We start from the raw sequence: 19998 nt of genomic DNA on the forward strand, positions 1-19998 counted from the left end.
TGATTTCAGATCAATCGTTGATAACATTACTACTCCCTTCAACTAATCAAACAAATCATCAATCCTCAATAACAAATACCCATTCTTCATGGTTACTTTTTCAACTTCTTGTAATCAAAGCATAACCTAAGAGTACCATCCTTCTTCTTCACAAACAACACTGGTGCACTTGAAGTCGATACACTTGGCCTAATGTATCCTTTGTCAAGTATTTACTTCAACTGCAACTTAAATTCCACTAACTCTTGTTTGCTGATCCTTTAAGGTGCCTTTTATGTTGGTGTTGCCCTCGGTACCAACTCAATAGAAAAGTCCACTTCCTTGTGAGGCAACAAGTCTGAATCTTTACGGGAAATACATCTTGAAATTTCTATAAACCTGGGTACTTGCTCAATACCTCTGCATCGTCAACATCCTTACCTTTATCACTAGAAATATGTACTACGAATAACACACACCCTTCTTGTGACTATGCTTTGCCTGAATGTATGTAACTATCCTAACTGAGGTTGCCTTCTTACCGTACAAGATTGTTTGTTCTCCATTTTCATCCAAGCACTCAATGGCCTTGTCATAAATATCCACTTTGGTCCTATGAAAGTACAACCAGTCCATACCCAACAACATACTGTATGATCCCAATGGAATTACATTCAGATGCATCGATGTAGACATACCATTCAATTCAAATGCACAAGCTCTTACCCATTGATGAACTATTTTCTTAGTACCTGTAGCCAACTATACTGACCAAGAATTTGCATGCACTTATTTATTCAAACCACACTTAACCACCAGGTCAGGATTAACATAACTATAATTAGATCCATGGTCAATCAAAATAGAAATAACTTGATCACAAAGCTTACCATCCATCTCTATAATAGACACCTGGTGATCTTCCTGCTTATTATCCAATGATGGATAAATATGAGGAACACTTTGTCCAACATCCCCCACTATCTGTGCATCCTGAGAAGTTTAAATTTGTGGTCTACCACCCTAATGTTGTAGACAATATCTCATGTGATTATCTCCTCCACAAGTCCAACACTGTAGGGGCTTCCTACCATCACCCTTGTTCTATTCTTCAAACCCAAATCCTTATCCTCTATCATATGTATTGAGCTTCTTAGGGAGTGTTGCATTCTCTTTGTTACTTGTGTCCCAAGGTCTAGTTAATTTCTCATCCCATTTTCCTTTATTCTTGTCATTACCTTTCCAATGATGCTTAGTCTCTTATCTGTGCTTTGATTTCTCATAACAATTCTTTACTTTCCCGATGGATTTTTCAAGAGATCTAGGCTCATGAAACTTAATATTGTCCTTGAATGCTACAGGAAATTCACCCAAGAATCTCTGAATGTTCGCTTTATCCTCCTTGAGATAAGACACATACCTCAACAACTCCAAGAATTTGCTAGTAAACTCCTCATTGGTCATAGATCCCATCTTGAGCTCATAGAATTATTTTTCTGTGTCATCATAATATCTCTACAATAGATATTTCTTCCTGAAAAGTCTCTCTAACTCAGTCCAAGTGAACTCCTCTCCATGAATACCTCTAGCGTTCTTTACATGTTCCCACCAAATGCCTGCTTTACTTTTAAGACAGAACATAGCTATTTTTGCCCTCATGTTCTCTGAGTAATCATACAACTTGAAGAACATATTCATCCCAAGAAACCATGCTTCGAAATCCTATGAACTATTCATTTATCCATAATTTGTAGGTGGTTTTTCTCTCTTGAACTCATACGGAAAATATACCCCATCACCCCTCCTATAAGTATGATAACGATGATGATCATGATACTTGTCTAAAAAGGACTAGAGTAAATCCCATGTCCACTACCTCATCCATCAGGTGTATCTAAGAATCTGCCATCTCTGACTATGTCATTTCTATCCAAATTGTGCCCACCATGTGACCTACTACCATATGCTCTGCTAGTCCTATCCTCCAACCCATGACTGATTCTAAGCGGTCATTGTCTTTGCAAATCTGACAAGCTCTGAAGCATAACTGCATTAAGTTTTGCTTGTTCCTCTTGTGCCCTAGCAATTCTCTCTTGTGATTGAATGACTCGGTCATTATCTTATTTGCAACTTCTTATCTCTACCTTCAAACTACTCAATATGGATGCTATGTGAGGGGAGTACTCATCACCATGTTGCTCGTATGATCTATAGCTGGGATAATCTCGTGAACTTTAGTCTACCATCTTAAATTGCTAGTCATCTTTGCTTTTCTCTTCCTACAACGTATATCATGTTAGCTAAACCAAATCATAGACAAACCAACGTACCTCAATGTAGTTCAGGGGAGGATATCTTGTCTGCAAGATCAACTAGATTAGCACAATATATATATATATATATATATATATATATCTCTATATATATATATATATATATATATATATATATATATCTATATATATATATATATATATATATATATATATATATATATATGTATATATCTATATATATATATATATATATATATATATAATCCTCACAGTATATAGACAACATCTCAAACATCATCCCAATTAATAGGCATGATGCCACAACTACAACAACGGACTAGGTACCTTGCATGCATAACAAACATATATACAACACGCATGCCATATTCCAAGGATGAATGTGGGATCTCATGGAATAAGCCAAGAAAACCAAACCAGGGATTCCAGAGGCAAAACCACCTCAACCCTCAACTAATGATTCCACCTCATGGTCGAACATCACTACCCATCAACAAATTAGTCTCTACCTAAACTGTCTGGGGCTCCATAGTGTTTTTTCAAACCAAATCTTCCAGGACTAGTAACTCAACACACAACTGTTGCTAGGCTCTAGAGCATTTGTGTAACCACTATTTCTAGGACTAGTAACTCAACCGAGCAAGGGCTCCAGAGCATTTGTCCAACCAAGGCTTCTAGGACTAGTAACTCAACCCAAGATATTACAGGGCTTCCAGAGTGTTTGTCCAGCAAAGGCTCCAAGGAATAATACATCATTCCATAGCCATAAGGAACATGAGAACCAACCAGAAAATAAAAGTAAAACCCACAACACCATGGCTATCCAGGAAATGGAAATGCTAGGCAAAAACACTATCAAACCAGGAAATCCTCCATGCTAATGACATATTCTAACCAAGAAACCACATACATAGGCCATGCATGCCAAAAGTAGCAAGGAAATCATACATGCAATTCAGTACCTACAAGAAAAACATGTTGTAGTTGTTTTTTTTTTTAACAGTAACGGTTATGGTGCTTTATATTAATCGTAGGCAAAATGCCAAATTCTGATTACACTTTGGGCTTCTTTGTCCTGCTGCATTTCTTTGCTGAAAATGAAGCTGCAGCTTACAGTTTTCTTCCTAAGATAGACCCCTACTGAAATGCTTTCAGCAATTTTCCCCCACTTGAAAATACAAACAAATTGGTTTAGGAGCAGGCAGTAAATCATTACAGCAGATTAATTACGGAATGGGCTCCCATGATTCTTCATCCTCTTTCTTTTTGGTCCCAGCAGAAAGAAGGACAGCTTTATTGGCTTCGATGTCCGCCTTTTTATTGTGGATTCTTAGCACGTGGTAGTATTTCAGATCCTGAAAGCTTTTTTCCATATCTTTGGTCCTGGTGATCAGCCTTGCAAGGTTGAGGTCCTGTACAGGGGTGTTGGAAATCATTGCATTTATAATGACTTGTGAGTCACCTATGACGATTGCTTCCTTTATGTCCAGATCTTTGAGGATCTTGAGACCTTGGAATAGGGCCAAGGCTTCAGCTTGGATGCTGGTAGTGTAGTCTAGACCCCAGGCGTAGGAGTGAATTTTTTCCCCGGATTGGTTTAGGACAACGCCTCCTGCACCTGCTTTGCCCAGATTTCCCTTAGCAGCTCCGTCAAAGAAAAGGAAGTGTCTTGCTTGCGATTTTAGCCACTCTTGAAAGTCATTCTCAGATTTTCTGATTTGCCATTCTTTGAGGATGGGGATTTTTTTGTCTGCTGGCTGAAATGGTAGTTCAAGCTGTGATCCCCATGCTATGTCCTGCTGTCTGAGGTTGCTGTCATCTTTTATATCCATTAGGCATTCCTTTATATGGCTTTTTATCTTGGCTTCCAGGGCTTTGTGATTCTGCTTTGTGTCTCTAAAGATTCTTTTGTTTCGCTCTATCCACAACTGCCAACAAATGATTTTTGGGAGGACAGCCCATGTTGCTTTGATAATCAGATTTTTGGGGGGAGGACCTGGGAATCTGTTTGACCAATCAGCGAAAAGATCGTAAGAGGAGCCAGGGACAGCGAAATTTGGATCTAACTCATGAGTGAATTGGGACCAAATTTTCCTGGAGAAATTACATTCAAGCAGCAGGTGATTTACAGTCTCAACGCTTTCATTACACAGTGGGCACATGGAAGGACCGTAGAAGCCTTTTTTCTGCAGATTGTCATACGTTAATATTTTCCCATGACAGAATGCCCAGGCAAAGAAATCGACCTTGGGCCATGAGGGCTGACGCCAAACGCTTTGCCACGGGGCTGGATTCTGAGGGACGTGGGGTTTCTCAATCAGTTTGGCGTACCCCTGAGCAACTGCATAGCCTTTGGTGTTTGATCCCCAGCCCATCTCGTCTCTCTTCTTCAAATGCATGGGAGCCAGTCCTTGGAGGGCGTCTAACAGCGTGCTCCACTCAGCTTTCAGATTGTCCGGCACATTTAGTTGCTTCCAGCCTGCCCAAATCAGATTGCTCCAGCAAGAAATATCCCACAGAGATTTCATTCCTTCTCTGTCCATCCAACAGCGCAGCGAGTTAATGGAGGCTCTGGCTTCAATTGGCTCTTTATTCATGATTCTGTCAGACCAGATATTGATTTTTTTACCGTTGCCTGGAATCCAGAAGGAGTGGTCGATGATTAGAGATGCGGCTCTGTCATAAATTTTGAGAAAAGTCGAGTTAGCCAGGCGGATCACATTTTTTAGGCATCTTAGTCTTGGTCCTCTGAAATATTTTTTCCAGATCACCTTTTGAGCCCAGCCAGGATTAGGGGCGATGATCCTCCACACTATTTTTGCAGCCATTGCTACATTTTGATGACGAAGGTTCTTAAAATTTAGGCCACCTTCCCATAGAGGCTTGGATATGGTATCCCAGCTGACAAGAGGATTTTTTTTTTTGTTTTGCTTCCCTCCTTTCCAAAAAAATCTCCTTATTTATTCCTCCATTTTGTTTAAGATAGATGCCGGAGCGAGGAGACCTGCAAACTGGAATAAGGGCAAGCTGTTAAGAACTGATTTGATTAAAACTGTTTTGCCTGCAACATTCAGCCAGGAGTAACCCCAGGCTTGGATCTTTGCCTTGAACTTTTCTAACTGAGGAAGCCAATCTTTGCTGGTAGATCTCTTTTGAGATATTGGAAGTCCCAGGTATTTGAAGGTTGACCAGGTGGAGGAAGCTTCGAAACCCAAACATCTAGATATGGCAGATAGCAGCCTAGGCGAAGTGTTCCAACTGAAAATATGGCATTTGCTTTTGTTGACCACACTGCCTGAAGCTTCACTAAATTCGTCCAGCACCTCTTTAAACTTTGTGGCAGAAGGAACAGAGGCAGGACCTAGCAACAATGTATCATCTGCAAATAAAGCATGATTGATATTTTTGATTCCTCTAGCAATGCGGAGTCCATTGATCTCTTGGTCCTGTAGCTTTTTATCAAGCAGGAAGCTGAGGGCTGAGGCCTGTATGACAAAGAGCAGGGGGGATAGAGGGCACCCCTGCCTGAGTCCTCTCGAGGCCTTAAAGAAGTCAGTGGCTCTTCCGTTGACAAGGGGAGCTATCCATGGCTCCGAAATGCAAGCCCGTATCCAATTGATGAAATTTGTACCAAAACCTAGCTTACACATGACATTCAATAGAAAGCTATGATTGACTCGATCAAAAGCATTTGCTAAATCAAGTTTGATCACCATACCTTGTTCTTTACGGAGTTGGCTCGAATGAATTGCTTCCTGGACCAGAAGAAAGTTGTCCACGATCTGCCTCCCATGGATGAAACCTCCTTGATTCTCTGGGATTATTTTGGGAAGGATAAACTTCAATCTATTTGCAATTACTTTGGTGATCAGCTTGTACCCTGTATTGCATAGAGAGATTGGGCGGAATCTGTTGAAGCTGTTGGCCCCTTTTTCTTTGGGTATGAGTGCTAAAAAAGCAGAGTTTGTACTGCCTCCGATTTTCTGAATGTTTTGGGATTTTTGGACCATTTTGAGAAGATCTTTTTCAATAATTGGCCAGCACGCTTGGAGGAATCTAGCTGAGAAACCATCCGGTCCTGGGGCCTTGTCCGGATCCATGTCGAAGAGCGCCTTTTTCACCTCCTCTTTTGTGACTTTGGTCTCCAGCAATTCATTGATTCGCTGAGAAATTACAGAGGGGATATTATGCAATATCTCCGGAGAATGACTTGGGTCCTTGTCTTCACTATATAAGATCTGAAAGTGAGTGAACGCAGCTCTCTTTATGTGCTCGAAGTCCTTGTGGGTATCTCCCTCCTCTTTAATTTCTGAGATAGTGTTGAAACATTTCCTTGCCTGGGCTTGCTTATGAAAATAGGCAGTGTTCCTATCCCCTGCTTTGAGCCAGAGGTTCCGAGATTTCAATCTCCAATACTCTTCTTCAGCTAAACAGGCCTTGTGGTATTGTTGTTGTAGATGGGTTTCTTTTTCTACTGAGTCCTTAGTAAGTACTGCGTTTTCCATATCAGTTTGGTGAGAAATAAGAGCAGCTTTAATGGATTTCCTTGTTGTGGTTGGGCTGGGCAGCGTTTTGGCCCATCTTTTTAGGACTCTTTTCATTCTTCTGAGTTTTTCCTCCCAAATGTAGAATGGCGATCCATTGACCGGATGATTCCAACATTCTTTGACTATTTGCATGAAATCATTCTCCTTTACCCAAAGAGGACTGAACCTAAATGGGATGGGGCCCAGATCATGATGAGCTAACAATTCTAACATAATGGGCTTATGATCAGAGGTGTTGTTAGCAAGGATATTCATTCTAGGCTCTAATCCTAGCAGCAGGAAAGAGCTTTGAATTATAAATCTATCTAGCCTGGCGGCAATGTGGCCCGGGCCCAATCTTTTATTAGTCCAAGAGTACTTACCTGAGGAGGGTTTAATGTCCAGCATATCCCAGTCTTGCACTATATCCTCGACCCATTCTCTAGCCGGATCTCTGACTATGCTGCCTCCCCTTTTCTCTGAAGGATGAAGGGTGAGATTGAAATCGCCAGCAACTATTATGTTCTCCAAATCTGTCTGATCTGCTTGCTGTCTTAGAGAGTCCCAGCATACTTTTTTTTCCCCAACGTTGACTGGAGAGTAAACGTTGAAGAGGCAGAACGTTAGCTTAGTGTCCAGGTTCTGCATTTTTAGCATCAACCAATGGGTTTCCCTGGTCTCTAATAGAACTGTAAACTTGTTGGGGTTCCAGAGAGTACCTATTCCTCCTGAGGCGCCCCGGGCGGAGATTGCTCTTGCTTCACTTTTATTCCAAACTTTCTTGCTTGTTTGGAGGAAGACTATGTCTTCCAGTTTTGTCTCCTGGACGAGAAGTAGATCTGGGGTTTCTGTCCTAATTAGGCTTCTGATGGCTTCTTCTTTCATTTTACTCCCCATCCCTCTGCAGTTCCAGGAGATGACCTTCATTATTTATATTTCGGATGAGCTCCCTTGGAGCCTTGGGGCGGGTTTTTCAGTATCTTTGGCTTTGAAGCTAGCATTTTTTCCAAGGTTGGCTGGCTTCCCTGGAGTTTTTCTTTGTAAGTCTCCTATTCCCTTTTTTCTCTATCTGTTTTCCGGCCTCTTGTTGATCTTCTTACCGGGGTGTGGGATTCTCCTATTTCTCCTTCCTCTTCTGATTCCTCCGTTTGCTGCTCTTCTTCTTCTTCTTCCGTGATCATGCCTTTTGGGCTTGGTCTTTTGAGAAAGGCCGGAGGATCTTCTTCCTCGTCCTCTTGGGCTGTGACTTTGAGGTTTTCCACTTCTCTGGGGGAAGCTGGGGTTGAGCTTTTCCTTGAGGATTCTGGCTTTTGGATCTCTACCTCTGGAGTGCCTTCTGTCGGTTGGCTTAAGAGGATGAATTTGTTTTCTTGCACCTTTTTGGTAGGAGGCTTTTGGACATTACCCTGAAAGTTTCCTTTGCCTGATGGTCCACCCTGTTTCTGTCCCCTATGATTGGCTCTGGCTCTTTTTACTTGATTCCATCCCTCTTCGTTTCCTTTCTCTGTCTCTGGGTTAGTCGGGCAGTTTCTAGCGAAGTGCCCGTACACATGACATTTCCTGCATTTGAATGGCAGCTGTTCATAATCCAAGATCTGCACATGGGACCAGCTGCCTACTCTGAGTTTGATTGCTTCTGGTAGACCTTCCTCTAGATCTACCTCCACACAGATCCTGGCACAGTCGTACTGATCCTTGTTGTTTGCCCGGTCTATGAATTTCCCTAGGGAGTTGCCGATGTGTTTCAGAGATTCCCAGTTCCAACAGTGAACCGACAGATTTGGTAGACGAACCCATACTGGTACAGCCTTGGGGACATCCACCGCTGGGTCAAAATCCGGGGTCCATTTGTTCAGATAGAGACCCTGAGGACCCATGAAATACGGTCCATTTCGAAAGATCAGGTCTTTGTCTTCTTTGGAGGTAAATTCAAAAAGAAAAAACCCTCTTCCTAGAAAGTAAGAGGTAACACTTTGGCTGATCAGAGGCGCCCAGTTCCTGTTCACCCATTGCTCTGTAGTTTTTGGGGAGGGCCAAAGTCCTGTGAATTGGCCAATAAGACCCCGATCCGCCAATGACAAAGCAACTTGCATGGGAGTTTCCGGAGGCAAGGAGATCTCTGGAATTTCATCTAGCTTCTTGACGAATTTGGAGGCATCGATTCTCTTTTTCGGAGGTAGTCCTGCCAGGAGGTGATTGAATGCGTCTTCAGCAGGACTGGAGGGCGGATCTTGGCCCTGAGCCTCCATCAGGTTTGATGCCGGCCGCCACACGGGCAGCACAGCACAGGACGCACTTCAGCCAGAAGCGGAGCTGGAAGCTTAAGATCCGATCAGGCTGGATCAAGCAGGCCCGCGGGACGCAGGAGCGGCGAGCAACAGGGCCTCAGGCTTTGGGCCCGCAGGGGGCGGGGCTCGAGAGGAGCCGAGGCTCGCAGAAGGCCAGGTCAAGGACGCCCAGCGCTCGCGCTATTTTGCTGGTGGGTGCGAGATGTCTTCTATTGATCAAACATGTTGTAGTTGTTGATCCTGATGTCCTTTCGCAATTTCCTGCTCTTCATTTCCCTTCTTGCTCTAGACCCCAAGTAAGCCACACTCCTCAAAGAGTGCTCCAAGAGAACTCTAAGTGTCCAAGAGTATGAGAGAGAGAGGGTATAATGAGAGCTCCAATAACTAAACTGACAAAAAACTAAACCAACAAAAGTCGTGTACTAATCGTCAGAAACCTTTTAATTAAGGAGGCCTCTATTTTCTTCAATTTCCTTTATTTTTCATTCATTTTCCTCCTCACATGCGACATGCGACCTTTCAGCTTCCTTTCCTCTTATTTTCAATTATTTTCATAGATAAAATGCCAATAAATGCCTCATGCCTATCCAAAGCCTTTGCCATTGTCTTCTCCAATTTCCAAAGCCATTAATTAATCACAAGTGATCCCCATCACTATGTTTTTGCCCAACATTCATCTTGGAATATGTGTCCCATGACCTTGGTTATTATTTTTCCTTTACTAACTTCATTAGATTGATGTTTAACCAGTGCTATTACAAAATCCAACCCCAACACCATGGCATGATCATCCATCTCGACCACCCTCAAATCCAACCTTCCAAACCATGAACCAATCTTCACCTATGTATTCGTAAAAACACCCATTGCAACCTTCATACTCAAGTTGACAACTTTAAACACACTCAACTCCCTCCTCATTCTAGTCTTCAGCTTCAAGGACTTCGTTGCCTTCTTACTCAGGAAACTCTTTGAGGCTCCTGAATCAACCAACAACACAAAATTCCTTCCAAACATGGTCACCTTCACAAAACTTATTCTACACACACCTTCATTCTACAAGTGTTTTTTCTTGCATCTTACTTCCATGACCACATTCATCGTTTCTTCAATGAAGTTGTTTCTTAACTTATGTCTCAATTTGACCGTCCTCTTAAGATACTTCACTTCATAATTTGACACATCCGAGCAACTTGAACCTGGTACATCTTGAGTGGACTCTGCTCTACCACGCTCCTTCTTTTATTGTTGCTTCATCAAACCTACTCGACACTCATCACTTCCTTCAACCTTGAGAGATGCAAATAGTTTATCTTTGTCATTATGCACTCTAAAGAAAGCTCCAATGTTCTCAATGCATTCAATATATTTTTCTTCTATTGTTAGGCGAGTATCTTTGTCATCGTGAAAGCCCATTTTGATCCATTCTTCAAGTTCTTTGACTTCACCCTACAACTTTATCCATTTCTCTCTTATGCAAACTCGTTCATCCATGAATTCTTGGAGTCTACAGTTGTCTCACTGCAGCTCTTCTCCAAATGAAACTTTCATCTTGAAATTCTCATGGAAAGCATCCAAGTCCTTCCACAAGCGCACTATCTTTACTTTGGTGTGGGTCAAGTTCTCCAAGACATTCACGTCCCTCATAGTGTTGCTTCCTTCTAGCTTCCCATGATTCAACCATCTATGTGCTTCATTGAGTGACCCTTACGTCTACCTTCAACACAACTTTTCCCAACAAGTTTCAAAACTTCTTGTTGTGGTATGTTTTCCCCACTTTATTAATCAATCTCACATGTTGCATACCAATATCACATGTCCAAAAAACCATAATTTATTTCATACAATACTTGTTGATGTGACATTTTTTTAATTAATTAATTTAATTAAAAAAAAGAAAAACATAAATTATTTCAGGAATAAATGTTATTATTTGATTTGTATATATTACTAAAAGAATTCTAAAATATTCCATTGAGCTTAATTCCCTATCATCTATTAATAATTAAATTAAAATTTTTAAAATTCAATTCCAAAATAATACATCCATCCAAATAATCCTTAAAAAATCAAACATATATAAACATTCTCAAACATTATCAGCGTCTACCTTCATAAATAGTAAAATATCTTTTACACCACTCGGACATGGTAGAATCTTCCATCATGTAAAACCCATGACATCCATAAGAATATTTAATTAGTTTTGGAAGGTCCATATATTCTATAATAGCCATACTCAACATATGTTACATCTCGCAACTCCCTCAATATCTTTAGGCATTTGGTTTTGCTCACTCATAATATCTGGTGAGGAATATTTTGTCCAGTTATTTCTAAAATCTAATAATAATGAAAATAACCATCAAAATCACATGGTGGAGAGAAACAATTTCAATTTTCAAGAGAAAAGAATCACTTCGCGATGACAAAGCAATAAAGAATTGGTAACTAGTTAAGGCTTTCAATGAGTCAAGGATGGCTGGAAAACAACCAGCAAAATCACGTCAGGATGAGAAATCATTTCAATTTGAGAAAAAAAGAATCACATCATGGTAAGAAGGCATTTCGATTTTTGAGGAATAAAAAATCACATCACAATAAAGAATTCGTAAATGGTTCAGCTTTTCAATGAGTCAAGGAAGCACACTTTCGCCTTTAATCGTTAGTCGAAGATAAGTAGAGACGTTACTATATCGCAACTTGCGGATCTGTCTACCAAAATTCTGCCAAACCACTCCAAACTAATAAAAAAACATATGTTAATGGCAAATAATGATTACACGCGATTCCTATTGAGCGACGTGCGGAGGTGTTTTATGCTGGCAGTTCAAGAGCAATACAATTTACAAACAGATCGAATTAAGCTAAATATTGAAGATCTCTAAAAGTACTGAAATATAATACTGAAATATCTTCATCTCCTCCAAAGCCTGTGCAATATAATACTTCTAAAAAAAAAATTAACTAACGAGAACCTTGCCAGGCTTTTGGGTTTAATAAATGAACATATCAACTGACAAAAGCAATTGGGCTGAAACAATCGATGAGAGTTCATAGTGATAGGAAGCAGCTGTAGAAATTCAAATGCGCATAAGTACCCCGCCATTACAAAAAGAAAAAGAAACAAAAAGCGAAAAGCAAGAACGGTGCTCCACAGCAAGAACGCTGGCACAGCCTGTACTGAAATGTCCAGCTTTAATGAAACAGCGGGTGCGAAGATTGACAATCACGTGTATCATCTTGTTCATCTTTAGGTGGACGATGGTTCTGAATATCGGATTTCTCTTCTTTAACTATTTTTTTTTCTCCATCATGTCAGTGAAAGTGATTTCAGTCTTTTAACTATTTTATTCATCCTTGTGTGGGCAAAAAAATTATATATAGAGCACTCGACCAGGGAGGAAAACAGCTGCTTATGCTCTTATGTTGGACGAGCATAGCAGAATCAATGACATATGAACTTACGCTATACTACATAGATTATATAACACATTTTTTTTGGAATTTGGAGAATGGGTCGTGCATTGTTGATTTATTATTTATCGTCAGCAATTCGGCAATCCTTGTAGATTGGTTCCGGTTACAGTCACCAGTAACACTTTTATGAGATGTTAGTGAAGGAAATGTTCAAAGTATTTTTTTAACGTTTTGTACGTTTTGACAATCATCATAGTGAAACACTGAATTTATGCAGAGTATATAATTTAGACTGATTAAAGAATCAGTGTAATGTGTTAACTTCAAGCATACATATCATTATTGGGCGTGGATGTAAATTTTATATACAAAAGACATTACGACTATTTTGCCAATATAGGTTTACTTGTATTCTTTTTATAGTGGAGGAAAATTTATTATAATTTAGATATTAAACTTACTTTTCTTAGTTTGAACTCAGGGTTATTTTTTAATGTATCTCATTCATCACTATTATTTAAGGAATACTATATCACTTAATTTTGTTAATCCAACTTGACTTATCACTTTTATTTAAGGAAAACTATACCACTATGGGTTAGTGAGACGAGCTTTTAGCCAAGCTGAAAAATGACTAACTCTTAACCAAACAAAAACATTTTTAGGACATACAGCAATTTATATTTATTATTTTCTTTTGTAAGTCACCTAAAGGTCTCTATTGATTATCAAAATCCAAAATACAAAATATGCAAGCTGGTTTGCCAACCTTGAAACTAGACCAACTATAGTAAAACCAAAGTTTTAATACTCATATGTCCATCATAGTACTAACATTTTTTTGCTTTGTCCAAAGTTTACAAAAAAACATATAGATTTTACTTTCTTGGTGTTTCCTAGAGACATGTTTCCAGATAAGTTTGAGTCATATAGCCAGCTAAACCTTGACATTATCTATTCTACTTCCATTACCAAAAAGAGCGAATATACTATAATAGAAACAAAAGAAAAATTATGGATTAACTCACATCATACTTAAACTTGAAATCAGGACGGGGATACCCTAGGCTCTTCAGGGTCGCTCTCTTATTGAGACACCTCTACCTTTGAACACTTGACCCTCCTTACTTGTGTAGGATGGTCTACCCTATTACCTATGATTTCCAGATGGTGACGGAAGTGAAGAAACATGTCAAATTTCTTGGCGAGGGTCTCAATTCTATCCTTTTGAAGTCACTCAATGTCCACAAGAGTTCGCAGGAGAGTTTCGAGATGCTCTATGTGCTTCTAGATATTTTCCAGTTACTTCCACTGAGGAGCGTGGTTGCCTGACACAATGACAATCTCCACTAGTCGCTTCACCATTAACACCTTCACATGCCAAGATATATCCACCATCTTGTGACACGGTTTCTCGAGTTATGGTGACACCTAAATCGATGAGCCAATCCATCTCTTCCTCTACTACTCTATCTGAATTATTAGTCAGTTGTTCTCTAACCTCCTATTCCAACATTTCAAGAATTTATTTCCCCTTCCCTGAGACAAATTTAGAATAAGTTTGCACTTCCTCCCACACCATTATCTCCATTCTAGTATGTTTATAGGGTTCCTCCTTTGGCTGTCCACCTCATGACCAACCTCAGCGACAGGTCTTCTTGAATTTGTCCATAACATTGCTACGAGGAACTGTAAAGAGAAGAAAATGATTGGAAAGAAGAGTGCTTGCCTTTCGAGCTCCCTAGAAATTCTTATCACTTGCTGAAACTTATGAGCAAACAGAGTAAAAGATATTAGTCATTGGCTTACCTAGGACCTAACACTTGCCACTCGTTGAGTCCTTGCTAACCATAATTATACCATTATTTCCATTTCAGTCGACACAAATTCATCCGTGCCAACTGACCATGTTCTCTACTTCCTCTCCTATGGTATCTCTTCATTGTCTTGGGATTTGGCATTGCCAATAATTTCTTCCACCAACATTTCCTTTGAACTGGAGAAAAGACCCTAGCCAAACCAATGGGATAAAGAAATGTGGTTTGAGGGATCGTACTCGAGAGAGTACATCCACCTTCCAACTTCCTTCCTGCAGTACTTGAGTATGTTCCCTTCACTTGCTTTCGCCCAATGCCACATAGCTCCATCACTAGTCCTTCAGAATGGTCACATTAGGAAATGATCTCTTGATTTCATTCAATTATTTAGCATTAGTTGGGATTTATTCCACCCTAGGGGTTGTCACATCCTCAACCACCTTTGCTTGGTGGTAACCCTTCCTAAGATGGTCCAGCTCAACCAATTGATCACAGTCTTCTTTCAACAGGACATCGTGGACACTTGTCCAATCATATAAATAGTTCTCTTCGGCGCCATTGGCTCCCTCGTTTTCTAAGCTGTCAACAACCATGTTCGTTGATATCCAAACTAGTTTGAAATCAACAGTTTGCATGATTTTAGGGTGTCCTTATTGGGTTGTTAACTTTCCAAGGTTCATGCCACACTATAAACACTTTGCAACCTTAATCACTAATGAGGGGTTTCCTTCAATGGTGATATTGTCAATTATGTCCTGAACCAATGACTCCAACCTTTATTCTAAGGCGTGAAATGTTGTGCTATTATTTGTTGGCTTACAAAGATTTATATAATAAATTCTCTGAATCCTCCATGGGGGCTTCACTTAATGATCCTCTAACATAGCATGTGCATTCGTGGCATACTGAAAAATACCCTTAATTTGACTACATATTGGAAAGTACCTCCAGAAATCACATTATTTAACCCCTTGCCAATATGAACCCGATACACCTTCCCAACTTAAAAAATACCCAACTTTCACTAGATATTGTAGGTTTCTATTTTTCATTATCATTTTTTATACCCCTTTATATTTTTCCATTTACTTTGAGCTCCATTTTTTATACCTGCCAATATTAAAACCCTTTACCCCCTATTATATGCTCAATATATTGTGTCATTTTTTCCTCAATATATATCCCCCAATATGAACTCATGTGGTATGGTATTTCCCCCCAGTGAGGCCCTTGTGGAATCCTTCCACTACATTAGAGGAAATTTCATCCTAAAAGTGGCTTCCTAAGCAAAAATAATCAAATAATATTTAATAAAAAAATACGAGTAATGAATTTTGGAGGGAAAAGAAGGAAACTACTTTTTTAATTGTATTTTTAGCTTATCTCCTTATAAGTTTACTCAAATTTAAAGTGTATATACTGGTTGGATGAAGAATTAAATTCCACATCCAACGAGTACCCATTATGCATACTGTTTTAAAGATCCACATTGAAAAAAATTAAAGATACATTAAAAAAGTGTGTTCAACACACTTTTTTAATATACCTTCAATTTTTATCAATATGGGTCTTCTAAAAAATAAACATAGTGGGTACTTATTCAATGTATAATTTAATTCTACATACAACCACTGTCTACACCTGAAATTTGAGTAAACCTATAAGGAGATAAGCCAAAACTACAATTAAAAAAATTAGTTTTTCTTTTTCCCTCAAAAAGTATATACCTCTTTTTAAATTTAAGCGATTTTGATTGGTTTAAATATTATGACATGGAAATTACATGAAAATTTCGTGGGCACTTTTAGGCTCAAATTTATTCTAATGAATATATCTGATAACACCCCTGCACCAACTTGGCTAGGGTTTCCTCTTCATGCCTTATCAAAATTTAGTTTTAGAAACCCTGAGCTAGAGGCAACCATGCTTTCACAATGACTTGAAGCTAGGGATCCCTATTTATGTTGTGGTAAGCTTCACCTTCTTCTAACTTTAACATTTCTAGAATTATTTTTTCCTTATCCATTGACCTTTCCTTAGAGGTTTTTAGATTACTATTAAGGACCATTTCTTGCAATTGTTACAAGATTTAAGCTAAAACGATGGTAGTAAAGAGGGATTTATTCTGGAAGAATTGTTGTTTTCTCTACTTCCAAACTTCCCAGACCATGAAGCCCAGAATGAGGCGCCAAGCAAGGTTAAGAAACTCATTCTTAATGACTTTGTATCGCCACCTACTTAGAGTTTCTTGAATATTGTATCTCCTCTGGTCATCTTGAAAAAATTCTAAGAAGACCAGATCCCATAGAGTTGATTCATACGCACACATATTTAGCATGTCTTTAATTGTTTCCTCGTGTTTCTAAAAGATACAACATCGTGAGGGACCAGTGAATCCTCTTCGGAGGAGATTTTCCCAGGTTAATATTTTTTGGTGCATCACTAACCACAACTAATTTGACTTTCAGCTAGTCTGGAATAGACCATATTTTATTCTTGACTGCATCTGCATTTTCCTTTTGGTGTCGCGCAGTATAGAGTCATCCTCTTTTAGAGTGAATTATCCTACATTCTATATCCCCCATCTTAACTGGTCTTCTTTCTCAGAAATAAGGATTTTCCTTTTTTGTAGTTCGTTGTCTAGCTCTTTGCTAGCCTGGATGAACTGATCTTTGATCTTGGTTACTTAGAGGTATCCATTTCTTCCATTTTTTATTTCCCCCCTAGGTCCCAATAATGGTGGACATCCCTTTTCCCTAATCTATGGGTTTCTTGGTGAAGGGCCAATCTCACTTGCGTGGTCAGATAGGGTTCCTATTGCCATGCATCCTCCCAAAAGTGGGAATTTTTAGCATTTCTAATTTCTCAAACGTAATAATCTTGGATAGTTCCTCAAGTATGCCATTGCATATTCCAAATAGAATATCCCATAACATTACCATTTATCCTAATCAGGGTTCGATGGTTATAGCTTGGAGCATACTTTTCCTTCTAAAAGGCAGTTGGTCTATAATCTTCTTAATTCATCTCCATCAAAAATTTGGACTAAAGGCCTCATTGATTATGTTAGGATCTTTTAGGCCTAAAATACCCCTATATTTTGATTTTTAAATCTTGTCCCACCCTTGGAAGGCCCATTTTTTCCGCTCTTCAACCCCCCTCCACAAGAAGTTTCTTTGAATTTCTCTTATTTTTTGGAGAATCCCTTTAGGGGTGCGTAAGACAAAAATCTAATACATTTCCATAGATTTCAAAACCACTTTACTCAACACTAATCTTCTTATCATATTTAGGGCTCTAAAATTCCACTTGCTAACCTTATTTTTCATTTTGGAGATCAAGTTTTCCGAAGTAAAATTCTTACAAGGTTTTTCTATCAAAGGTATTCTCATATAATTTCAAGGAAATGATTTATGTTGGAAGCCTAGAATTTTTGTGAAATTCCTCTGCACAAAGATATGAGTATTAAAAAATAAAATCTTAGACTTTTTGTGGTTGACACCCATATGTGAAGCTTTAGCAAAGTCATCAAGGATCTGCTTATAGGCCTTGGCTTCTTTGGTTGTTGGTATTCAATGGAGCATGATATCACCTATGAACTATTGATGGGTCAATGATTTTAATTCTCAGTGAGGTGGTAACCCCTTAATACTTCCTGTGTCAGCCTCTCCTTTAATAGATATGCTTAGTCTGTCCATTAGAAAGAAAATTGGAAAAGGTGAAGGTGGGTCACCCTAATAGAAACCTATTGTGGGGTAGAAAGGTCTGGTTGGGGCTCCATTAACTATGATTGAGAAGGTATGAATAGATATTAATGACATATTCCATTACATCAAGTGTTGTTTAAATAAAAATTCCTACAGAGTATGTTCCCGTATGTCCAACTCATTTTATCATAGGCGTTAGCGATATCTAGTTGAATGATCATCCCTGCTTTTTTTTGGGATTTGATAGAATGGATTATGTCATGGGAATAGACCACATTATATTGGATTTTTCTGCCTTCCATAAACCCTGCTTGATCTTTAGTGATTACGATCGACAATAGAGGCTTTAGTCTATTTGATATGAACTTGGAGATTATCTTATATATGACATTGCATATCGCTATGGGGCGGTATCGATCTAGGGAATTTTCTTATTTTTCTTTGAGAATCAAAGTGATGTGGTTGGCATTCAAATCCTTAAGGATTGTTTCTAATCTACGAGATTCCTATGCCACTCCATGTATATCTCTAACAACAATATCCCAACAAGCTTTAAAGAAGTCTACTATAAATCGTCTAGTCTTGGCTCCCTAGCATTTGGCATATCTTGAACTGTCTTATTAATATCCTCTAATGATATGTGTCTAACAAGTATAACATCTTTCCCTCTATGACCATCCTTGGGATATGCTACATGATTTTCTCGATATAAGACAATTTATCTCCTTAGTGTTCGACGACTATTTCCTAAAAGTGTTGAACTAAAATCTTTTATATCTCCTAATGGTTATGATAGATGTTTCATTATCTATCTTTTAATTTCAAGATTCTATTATTGTTCGTAAGGGCTACAGTTTTTCTGTGGAAGAATTTGGTGTTTTTTTCTCCTTCCCACAACCACTGTATCGTGACTTTTTGTTTCCATAACTTTTCCTGTTGCATGCATCTTTCTTTCCATTCCGTTTGAAGGGAGCATTCTAGGTTTTTCTTTTCTTAAGTATATCCTTTGTTAATGAGGGGTTTTTGGAGTGATTCAATTCTATCTTCCAATTCCTTTTTGGCTTGGAATATATTACCAAATTCATTCGTATTCCAATTTTTAATCTGTCCTTTGACTTTCTTTATTTTCTACTATAGCCTAAACATTTTGGAGCCTCAAGCTTGTCCTTCATCCTACCACCATTATTTCACCCTTTCTACAAAATGGGGATGATCCAACAAAAAGCTATCAGATCTAAAGGGTATGTTAGTTGGCGTTCCCAATATCTATGCATCCAAAAGAACCACCCAATGATCCGATCTGTGATAGCGTAAAATATTAGCCTTAACATTGATCCCTTGGAGGATTATTTCCCATGAAACTTGAAATATATCAAGATGAGATGTAACCAAGTATTTTCCTCCTTTTTGTTATTTTAGGTGAACATCCCATTAGTTTCTTCTATGTGCAACGACTTCATGGTGCCAATAAGAGTTTGAAAACTTTTTAAGTCACGGTCATGTGTGGATTACTTCTTCTAACGTCCTCCAAAGATTGAATATAGGTATGCTTCTCATCAGTCCTCTAGGGGGAATACACATTAATACAAAGAATTTTATCCAGTGAACCAAATACTTGAAAAGTTATGGAGAGAGAATGTTGAGTGGATTCAAAAGAGATTAGGTTTATCTTTTAGGGGTTCCATAAGGTTAGGATTCTCCCTCTAGTCGTTAAGATAGTTTTGAGGTCTAAAATGGGCCTCCTAAGAAAAATGTACAACCAAAATAAAATTTATAAGAACAAATAGGATTCAAGATGATGATGTCAACCATGGGGGATGATTCACCATTTTTGGAGTAAAAAAGTAAATAGATTAAAAAAAATAAAATAATAAAACTACTTTTTAAACTAGTATTTTCAACTTATTTTCCTAAGGGTTTACTCAATTTTCGAGCAAGAGTACTCATTGGATGCAAAATTTAATTCC

Source organism: Pinus tabuliformis, chromosome 2_1 (genome assembly GCF_031772625.1).
Source record: "Pinus tabuliformis cultivar Carrire ecotype Pingquan chromosome 2_1, CPIR1, whole genome shotgun sequence".
In the NCBI taxonomy this organism is placed as follows: domain Eukaryota; kingdom Viridiplantae; phylum Streptophyta; class Pinopsida; order Pinales; family Pinaceae; genus Pinus; species Pinus tabuliformis.